General features: G+C 41.6%; 1 pseudogene; it reads right to left on the bottom strand.

The window, feature by feature from the left end:
- Window positions 1-10,073: 10,073 nt before the first annotated feature.
- LOC144380476 (NADH dehydrogenase [ubiquinone] 1 beta subcomplex subunit 2, mitochondrial pseudogene) lies at window positions 10,074-10,613 on the bottom strand (annotated as a pseudogene).
- Between the last annotated feature and the right edge of the window lie 308 nt (window positions 10,614-10,921).

Below are 10,921 nucleotides of genomic sequence, written 5' to 3'. Positions count from 1 at the left end.
GATCATGACCTGAGCCGAAGGCAGACACTTAACGACTGAGCCACCCAGGCGCCCCAATTCCTATGGTTTTATAATAAATCTTGACATATGACAGGGCAAGTTTCCCCACCTTGTTCTTTAAGAATCTTTTGGCTATTCTTGACCTTTTGAACTTTTATGTAAGTTTTGGATTCAACTTCCCCTTGCACCTCCTTTGTTACATTTGTTGCTCAGTACTTTATATTTTTTATAGGATTGTAAATTATACCTTTTTAATTTTTAATTGTGGCTATTACATAAAAGGGCAACTTATTTTTACATATTGATTTTTATATCCAGCAAGGTTGCTAAACTTATTTATTAATTCTAATAATAATTTTGTATTTAATGTTTTGGATTTTTATAAACTAAGTCATACTTTTGGTATTACAGTTATTACAGTTATTACAGTTTTATGTCTACCTTCCTGATTCTTATATCTTTTAGTTCTTTTTTCTTTCTTTCTTTCTTTTTTTTTTTTTCGCTTGCTGCGCTCACTAGAACTTCCGATACAATGTTGAGCAAAGACAATAATAGTGATCTCCTTATCTAATTCCCGGTCTCAAAGGGGATTCTTTCAACATTTCACCCTATTTTTAAGATTTTATTTATTTGAGAGAGAGAGTAAGCAAGAGCACAACCAGTGGGGAGAGGCAGAGCAGACTCCCGCTGAGCAGGGACCCTGATGTGGGACTCAGTCCCAGGACCCTGGGATTATGACCTGTGCCAAAGGTAGATGCTTAACCAACTGAGCCACCCAGGCACCCCAACATTACAAAAGTGAATATTTAAAATAAGAAGAGAAATCATAGCACATTTTTAACAGCTTTATTGAGGTATACTTTACATACCATAAAATTTCCTCATTGTAAGGGTATAATTCAATGCATAGCACATTTTGTATTTTAAAAAGCTGATAAATCTCTTCAATATCACAAAGCTCATAAATATAACACTTTCATTAGCTTTCTAACATACCTGCAACTTAGTGTCACAATGCTCCGTGAAATTAGCACAGTGGGTGGTAAGGGTATTCCTGGAAGCCATTCCTGCACTATGACAGCTAGCAATCAGTTAACTATATATGAAAGTATCAGTGAACCACATGATATATATTCTCCTAAACTCAAACTAAATATACCACCAACACAACTTCCCCTTAGCTCTATCCAGGAATGCTCATGGCCATTCCAGTGTGGCTTGACATGAGGGGAAGTATGACAGAGGGGAAGGAGGAGAAGAAAGAGGCCATCATCTCAACCATGTGTGATAAAAATATCTTACTTTTGCAAATTTTACAAGAACACTCGACCATGCCCATGACCACACCTTAAAAGAGAAACGAAAGCCTGTCCTTGGGAGGGTAACCAGGATGATGTAATGATTTGAAACCATCTTATATTAGGAGGTGTTAAAGGATTTAGGGAATTTGGCCATGGAAAAGAGGTTTGTCCAGAACATGAGCTTATCTATGTTTGGGTGTTGGGTTGTTTTTTGTTTTTTGGTTTTTGTTTTTGAGGTTTAGTTTGTTTTGTATATGGTCCCAAGAGGTCAACCTAAGACTGAGGACTCTAAAGTAGTAACGCATTTTTGTTCAATATAAAGCAGAATTTTCTAACACAGGTGTTCAGAGAACTGAAGAGGTAATGAGTTTCCTGTTATTTGAGATGCTTAAGGAAAAATGAATGACTCCTCCCCAGCTACGTTATAGGGGAAATTTCAGCACCAGATGGATGGTTAATTAAATGTCTTTGAAGTATCCTCAATGTTGAGATCCTGTGATTCATAAGAGCATGATTCATAATCTAGATGACAATTTATGTATTATCTAAACTATTATACATGCCACACTGAATGGAGCCTTGTGTCTGTGTGAGGGGCCCCTATTCCCAATATCAGAGTACTAAGAAGTCAGTTAATAAATTGGTGGGCATAGAATCTGGGCAAAGAGAGTCTGATGATCTTAATGGAATATTATTATTAAACTACAGCAGCAGGATCAGTTGGGCCCTTTCAAAATAGGGCACTATTAATCCAAATAAGTTATCCATGCCCCAAATCTGAGGCTCCTTTTTCTTGGGCAATCCTGGACACAATAAAAAATTCTTACTGTCAACTTCCCTTTTTTTTTATAAATTCTCCAAGAATTGCTTTCCTTCTTTTGGCTGCAGACCTTATAATACCTCCCCTCCCTCTGTTTTGCCAGACTATCTCAATGTTTGCATTTCCCAGGTTTATAGATTGACAAGCTTGAGGTTGGCTGCTTCCTGGAGACCTCTATGGAGTACTTAAATGTCATCAGTAACTTATCCACAGTTAAACCATAGGCTGTAGTCTTTTGGAAAAATTTCCTGTAGACAGTTGATCCCACCCATCATAGGTAGATTTTTGTAAATTGCAAACACAGAGCCCCTCCCTGACTTGCGTGCTCTGTCTTCTTCCTGATCACTTGCCTCTGTCATTGTTTGTCCCAAACGTACTTTTACAATTGTAACTTTTATACACCTTTTCCAGGAATGAATATGTAACAGTAACGGTCAGTACTGAATTACTTAACCATTGAAACGTGTGCTTAGGACACCCAGAAAAATGCTTTTAAGAATTCTTTTAAGACTTTGATTGTTGAGGGGGTGCCTGGCTGGCTCAGTTGGTAGAGCACATGCTCTTGATCTCAGGGCAGTGAGTTCAAGCCCCATGTTGAGTGTAGAGAGGACTTAAAAAAATAAAAATCTTAAAAAAAAGAATTTGTTGGTTTTTAAAAAGAAAAATTTAAGCAGTCATGATGAAAAAAATGGTATTTGTATTTATTTTACCATTTATGACTATAATTATTATTAATTGTTTTTAATTTGAATCCATAGAGGATGGTTTGGGAAAGACAGCCTTCTCTTTTTTAGAACTTAGAGTTTCTAAAGGTATTAATCTGGCCTTGATCACAGTGTCTAAAAATAAAACATTCCATAATGATAATGTGGTATTATTTGAAATAAATATTTTATTATTTATTATTCTTTTAAATTCTTTTTCCTATGTCGGATCACAACCAGACCTCACAAAGTGGCCTCTATTAAAGACAACATGGAGTGATGAAGCTGGATTTAACTCCCAGCTCCTACTCACTACCAGTGTTGCCTTGGAAAAGTGTCACTTTTTTTTGGCCTCAGTTTCTTTATCTGTAACTTAGTGTGTTGGTTCCTCGTGGTGAAAATGTCCAAGTAGTAGTCTATATTAACAGGCAGAAGGTGAGGTGGTGTTAGAGAAGAGGCAGTGATGATCCAGTGGGGTATAGTGGTTGGAAACAGATTTCAGAGCCAGTCTACTGGGATTTGAAGTCTGCTTCATTTTACTTATCCATAAAATGGGTTGTAAGAATTAAAACGAGTTAAAATATGTAAAGCAATTATAACAATGCACTCTATAGTTGCTTGCTGCTATGATGATGAGGATCCCTAAGAAAATATAAGCAGAGGGCCTGAACCCAACGGTACTTTGTGTTCAGGCAAAGCAAAAATTATTAATCAGAGGCCAACATTATATAAACTTTGTAAGATTATGGAACATTTGCCACTGCTTTGTACCTATTAGCTTTATCCCCTGTTTGTCCAGAGTGGTTAGCAGATAAAACTTAAAATTCAATGAGCCTGTATGCTTGGCTTCAATGGCAGCAAGGAAGTGGGGGAGGTAGAGAGACAGTCTCCTTCTGCATTTAGGCTTAGAGAGACAGCTGCCAAAAGGAGAGAAAACAGGGGTGTCCCGGTGGCTACAAGGAAGAAGGAACATGGGAAGCAGACCTAGACCTGGAAAGGGGCCTGGGGACTTAATGATGGCAAGGTTCATGTGGTTCCCTGTCCCCGCTGTGTCCTTCACGGGGCTGTGGTGAGCATCAAATGAGCTTATGACAGTGCTTTTTAAGCGGATAAGTGTTACAGAGACATCATATTAAATAGTGAGTACTTTCATTTTACAACTATTACATTGGAAAGCTGCACTCAAAACTGTGTTAAAAGAGAAACTGAGGTATATTAAAAATATTGACAGGGGCGCCTGGAGGGCTCAGTCCTTAAGCGTCTGCCTTCGGCTCAGGTCATGATCCCAGAGTCCTGGGATCGAGCCCCGCATCGGGCTCCCTGCTCAGCAGGAAGCCTGCTTCTCCCTCTCCCACTCCCCCTGCTTGTGGTCCTTCTCTCGCTGTGTCTCTCTCTGTCAAATAAATAAATAAAATCTTTTTTAAAAAAATATGGACAGTTTCTGTGAACAAAGATCAATTCTTACCAGGGAGCACTGAACCGGAAGTGGTTAGGAGCCGTCCGCCGGCAGGAGCTAGGGCGGTAACTCCCATAGAGAAGGCACAGAGGCAAAGAAAGGAAATTATTTGATTGACTGTAGCTCAGAGCCTAGTTGGCTGTTTGTGATTGGTTGTCTTTAGTTTCCTATTTCTTAACCTTGAGGCACTTACAGGCAGAGGTTTTAGTTTGTTTATATAGGCCACCAAAGCATTAGAGCTACCTCAGTCTCATGGCCTCCTTGTTTAATTAAACAGTATGTAAGACCTGTTCAACTCCTTGAACTCAGTTCAGTGTTTCAATATTGTTGGAACAATAGTCAAACTCCCTTTAAGACCGACTGAGCAAGTTCTGTTTCTTCCAGGAAGCCTTCTCTGAACACATCAACAATCACACCACACCCTCTTCTAATTTTCACAGGGGTTACTCTTATCTTCTTACAGCTCCTGCAGCCTGTGAAACCTTCTATTGTTATTTACCTTTCTCTGAATAAGTCCTGTCTCATCCACATGGCCCCCTATGGTGGAGCAAAAAGCTTTCTATTCATAGGTGCTCAAAAAATACTTGTGAAGTGATGGCATGATATGCAGTATAATGGCTCCCCCCAAAATGCCCACATCCTGATCCCTGGAACCTGTGAATGTCACCTTATATAGCAAAGGAGAATTAAGGTTGCAGGTGGAATTAGGGATGCTAATCAGCTGACCTCAAAACAGGGAGGTTATTCTGGATTATGCAATGAGCCTGACGTAATCACAAAGACCCTTAAAAGTGGAAGGAGGCAGAATACGTCAGAGTGATATAATGTGAGAACATGATCCTCCATTGCTGGCTTTGACAATGGAGGAAAGGGGCCAAGAGCCAAGGAATGTAAGCAGCCTCTAGAAGCTGGGAAAGGCAAGGACATGGGTTCTCCCCTAGAACCTACAGAAAGGAATGCAGCCCTGACAATACCTTGATTTTAGCTTAGTGAGACCCACTGCAGATTTCTAACATCCAAAAGGGTGAGCCAGCAGTTTGCAGGACTTTGTTACTGCAGCTACAGGAAGGTAATACAGATGGCAAGAAATGACTTTTCTGTGACTGTATTCAGTGGCTCTGAACTTCCTACTCAGCCTAACAAGATAAAGCCTCAAGTTTTCAGAGCTCAGGTTTGAGAGTCTACAGTTCCTACTATTAACATGTGCTGTGGGGGAAATGAGTTAGAACTATTTTGGTTGCAAGCAAAGCAGGATATAAATGATTGGTCTTTTTAATAAAGAAAGGTAACTGCTTTATAAAAAAAAAAAAAGTTTTCCTTTGTTGTATTAGAAACATTTAGCTCTGAGGCACCTGGGTGGCTCAGCCAGTTAAGCGTCTGCCTTCAGCTCAGGTCATGATCCCAAGGTCCTGGGATCGAGTCCCACATCGGGCTCCTTGCTCATCAGGGAGCCTGCTTCTCCCTCCGTCTGCCACTCCCCCTGCTTGGGCTCTCTCTCTCTCTGATTAAAAAAAAGAAAGAAAGAAAGATTTAGCTCATTCTCGGGGTAAGGGAACCTTCCCAAAACAGGATGCAAATATTTGCCCTCCCTTCCAGAGAGCACGAGATGAGATTACCTAAATTTTGAAAACTGAGCTTTTCCTGCTGTCAGGAAAAGGATTTTTGATTGTTAAAAGTTGGGACTCTGGTTTCAGGCTCTTCACCATGGATTATATCAGAAAGGAAACCTTGATTTTCTTGGTAAAGAAAATAGAACTGGGAAGGTGCCTGGGTGGCTCAGACGGTTAAGCGTCTGCCTTCGGCTCAGGTCATGATCCCAGGGTCCTGGGATTGAGCCCCACATGCTTCTCCCTCTCCTTCTGCCTGCTGCTCCCCCTGCTTGTACTCTCTCTCTAATAAAAAATAAACAAATCTTTAAAAAAAAAAAAAAGAAAATAGAACTGGGGGTGCCTGGTGGCTCAGTCGGTTGGGCATCTGCCTTCAGCTCAGGTCAGGATCCCAGGCCCTGGGATCAAGCCCCGCATTAGGCTCCCTGCTCAGCAGGGAGCCTGCTTTTCCCTCTCCTCTCTGCTCTTGCTATCTCTGTCACTATCTCTGTCATTATCTCTCAAATAAATAAGTAAAATCTTTAAAAAAAAGAAAAGATAATAGAACTGGGTTTGGGATAGAGAGGAGGCATCTTGAAACCCAGGGTGGATTTGCAGGGGTGTGGGGAGACAAGGAAAAGAATTGCTGGATATGTTAGGGAAAAGTGGCCCAGATGCTCTGGGGCTCAATCCTAGAAAGCTCTCCCCCCACCTATAGCTAATCAAGGGCGCTAAGAGCCACACCAAAAGGCAAAACCTGCACCTAGAACCGGTGCCCATTGGTCTTCCGGTCTGCACAGGGGCAGGAACATGATTCCATTCTGCCCAGTGCTTTACCAGCCGACCATCCTGTGGGAGGCAGCAATGCCTGGACCTCAGGAAGATTTTTTTTTAATTGTGGTAAAATACACATAACCTAAAATTTGCCATTTTAACCATTTTAAAATGTACAGCTTAGTGGCAGGTAGTACATTCCCAATATTGTACAACCATTACCAGTCTCTACCCTCATTTCACAATGTATACGAGCATCAAATCATCATGTGCACACCAGAAAGGAATCTGTTATATGTCAATTATACCTCCGTTGAGAAAAAAGGAAAAACAATATTTCTCCCTGTCACCAACCACCTATTCCAGGCAGATTATCTCCCCACAATACCCACAAACACCACTTGTTGGAGCTCCTCCTCCAAGAATCTCTTATGCTCCTACAAATCTTGCTGGATATGCCAAGGAGGCAAGGTCCCGACCTGCTCTTTGCCCAAGCCATTTCTCCGAGTCAGATTTACAGGGAGCAGCCTTGCGGGATGAGGTAATACCTCTCCACAGACAAAGAGCGGGCTTTCTTCCGCTTGCTGCAAATCAGCGAATCCCCCAAGCTGAGTGTTCCTTGGCCGCAGAGCAAACCCATTCCAAGCATAGCATCTGCCTGGCCCTACCCTACCCTGTTTACACCTCCCCTGTGCGACTTGAGAGGCATGGGGCACCCACACAAACCAACATGAAGCTCGTGCTACTTGCTGTGCCATGGGTAATAAAGTCCAGTGTCTCTGAGCCACGAGTCTCGGGTCTTTGCCAGCATCCATGACACATGCCATCTCACTTATTAGCCTGTAAATAAGGTAAAATCCTGGACTCTTCAGTTCTTTTTTTTTTTTTTTTTAAGATTTATTTATTTATTTATTTGAGAGAGCGAGCGGGCGAGCGAGCATGAGTGGGGGTCAGTGGCAGAGGGAGAGGGAGAGACAGACTCCCCACTGAGCAGGGAGCCCGATGCGGGGCTCCATCCCAGGACCCTGAGATGTTGACGTGAGCCGAAGGCAGATGCTTCACCGACTGAGCCACCCAGGCGCCCCATGGACTATTCTGTTCTCAACACCTATAAGCCTTAGATATTTATTAGGGTAGTGAGGATGATCATACACATCTGTTCTGGGAGGGAATGTGAACAGAGCAAACTTAAACCCTAGGGCTGGGACACAGCATTTGGTATTTTAAAATGTAATGTCTCTCTATAAAGTATTATTTAACCATAGAAGTCTTGCATATTTTTCTGTGTATTCTTAAAAATTTATATTTATTGGGGCGCCTGGGTGGCTCAGTCAGTTAAGCGTCTGCCTTTGGCCCAGGTCATGATCCCAGGGTCCTGGGATCGAGCCCCACATCGGGCTCCTTGCTCAGTGGGGAGCCTGCTTCTCCCTCCCCCTCTGCCTGCCACTCCCCCTGCTTGTGCTCTCTCTATCAAATAAATAAATAAAATCTTTTAAAAAAATTTATATTTATTATTGCCTGACAATTTGAATGATGTTTTAGATTTCACTTTTATCTGTTTGTCACCTATATAGGATTCAACTGATATATTTATTTTGTATCCAAGAACCTAGCTCAATTTTTTAAAATTCTAATATCTAATCTGGACATACTTTGGATGTTACAATGTGAAAGTTAATGAAGTTTGTGGCCACCTTATAAAAAATTATTATTGGGATGCCTGGGTAGCTCAGTTGCTCAAGCCTCCGACTCTTGATTTCAGCTCAGGTCATGATCTCAGGGTCGTGAGATCAAGCCCTGCGTTGGGCTCCACACTCAGCAGGGAGTCTGTTTGAGATTCTCTCTCTCTCTTGCTCTCGCTCTCACTCTGCCTCTTCCCCCCACCTGCATGCACTCGTGTGCTCTCTTGTGCTCTCTCTCCAAAATAAATAAATAAAAACTTTTTTTAATTTTTTTTAAGATTTTATTTATTTATTAGAGAGAGAGAGAGAAAGCACGAGCACGGGCAGGGGGAGAAGCAGGCTGCCCACTGAGCAGGGAGCCCAATGCAGGGCTTGATCCCAGGACCCTGGGATCATGACCTCAGCCAAAGGCAGACACTTAACCGACTGAGCCATCCAGGCACCCCTAAATAAAAATCTTCTAAAAATCATTATTACTTAATGCAGGTTAGACAATATTTTTCAAACTATAAGGTCTATAGAGAGAAATATAAGGAAAGAAGTCCTAAGTGATGAAAAGATTGCTATCAACCAAACTATGCTATCCAATTTTGGTGACTCTCATTCATCATAGAAAAATTGAATTTTATATTTGATATTTATTGAATACTTGTCATAAACAAGGTATAAGGAAGTCAGAGATGAATGAGACATAGTCTTTTCCTTCAAGGAGGTCACAGTGTAGCAGGAGGGATGGAAGGAGTGGCTTTAATGTTATATTTATGTGGAGCCACTGACTTCATAATCTACTATTCATTTATCCCTCTAGGCTCCAGTGTTTTTTCCTTCATTATTGCTTATTTTCTCACCCTTGTGGTTCAAAGAACAAAAACCAACTAAATGTACTTCAAGAATAAAGAGGGCTAGTTTCAGGTGCATTTTCTCTGTTATTTCTATGGATTACTTTCCCTCTCATCTCTATACCATCTCTGTTCTCTCACCAATGTTCCTGAGAATAGAATTTGATTGGCTGAGGCTTTCTTTTTTTTTTTTTTTAAAGATTTCATTTATTTATTTTTGACAGAGAGAGAGACAGCAAGAGAGGGAACACAGCAGGGGAGTGGGAGAGGGAGAAGCGAGCTTCCCGCTGAGCAGGGAGCCCGATGTAGGGCTCGATCCCAGGACCCTGGGATCATGACCTGAGCTGAAGGCAGACGCTTAACTGACTGAGCCACCCAGGTGCCCCTTGGCTGAGGCTTTCTTATGCTACAGGCCAGATGTGTGTGGTCGCTGGCCATTCTATTGGACGGGATTGCCTATCCTTGGGTTATGTTATCATCCAATCAGTTAATGTGACTATTAGTGCAGGACATGCCACTCAAGCAGGAGGAGGATATGAAAACACTAGAGTATAGGTATGGCATTAAGTAGAGCAGACAATCATTTACATCTCTAGTATGCAAATTTATCTCTTGAGGAGCCCATTTTTGTTCCTATAAATGGGCATGAGAATAAACCATATAGAGGCACCTGGGTGGCTCAGTAGGTTAAGTGTCTACCTTTGGCCCAGGTCATGATCCCAGGCTCCTGGGATCGAGCCCTGCATTGGACTTTCTACTCAGCGAGAAGTCTGCTTCTCCCTCTGTGGGCTCTCTTGCTCTCTCACTCTCTCACTCTCTCGTGCGTGCTCTCTCTCAAATAAATAAATAAAATCTTTTTTAAAAATTTAGAAAAAGAGATAATAAGCCATATAAAATACTTTGTGCTGTGGGTTGAAGGCCTAAATCAATAGTTTTAAATAGTTTCAATTCTATCAAAAATGAAGAAATTAAAGAAAAATTATTGGGTGAAATACTGAAATACTGGTCAAACAGTATCAGGATTCTTTTTTTACCCCTTGCTGTTAACCAAAATAATTTACAACTTTCATGTACTATATGAAGTCTGCAATTGCTTGAAATTCTCACCTGGCTCTTGTAAAGAGTTCAGGCTACACTTTCGGTCTTCATCATCAGAAAGGATACCCGGTTCTTCATCAGTCCACAGGGAAGGATCTGGATATGGAAAGTGACCCAGTACAGCATCCAAGTCATGCCAAAAATGCCAGGGAATCCAAAACCACATGGTCATACTGAAGAACTCTGCTGCGGTCACCTGGGACCTGGTCAGCTGGGGAAACTGTATACCATGGCTCGATATGCACACCACCGCCAGCAAGATGGACTCCACTGCCTCTAGCTGCCGGGGAGCCACCTCTCAAGAAATGGCCTCCAACGTAGAGGAAAGATGCCAGCAGCGTCAGAGCTGACATGTCAGCCCGAGTCCCCACCACAATCCCCAGGCCACCAGTATCAAGATTCTTTAAGCTTCAGTAAATACCAAGCAATGTACTATCATCTCTAGATCTCTTGATTCACTTGCTTTGGAACTGCAACTCCTTTGTACATAAACATGAAATAACTGGTCATTTGACAGTTTCATGGTTCCACTTCTAAAATTAGACAATGTTGTTTTTAATGAGACCAGCGCAAATGAGAGGTAGAACAGAAAGAATAAGTAGGTCAGGTAGGTAGTCTCCTATGGTGTATAATATTTTGAGAAATTCAAAATTATATTGCT

This window comes from Halichoerus grypus, chromosome X (genome assembly GCF_964656455.1).
Source record: "Halichoerus grypus chromosome X, mHalGry1.hap1.1, whole genome shotgun sequence".
NCBI classification, from domain to species: Eukaryota; Metazoa; Chordata; class Mammalia; order Carnivora; family Phocidae; genus Halichoerus; species Halichoerus grypus.
This window is presented reverse-complemented; position numbering and strand designations above follow the sequence as displayed.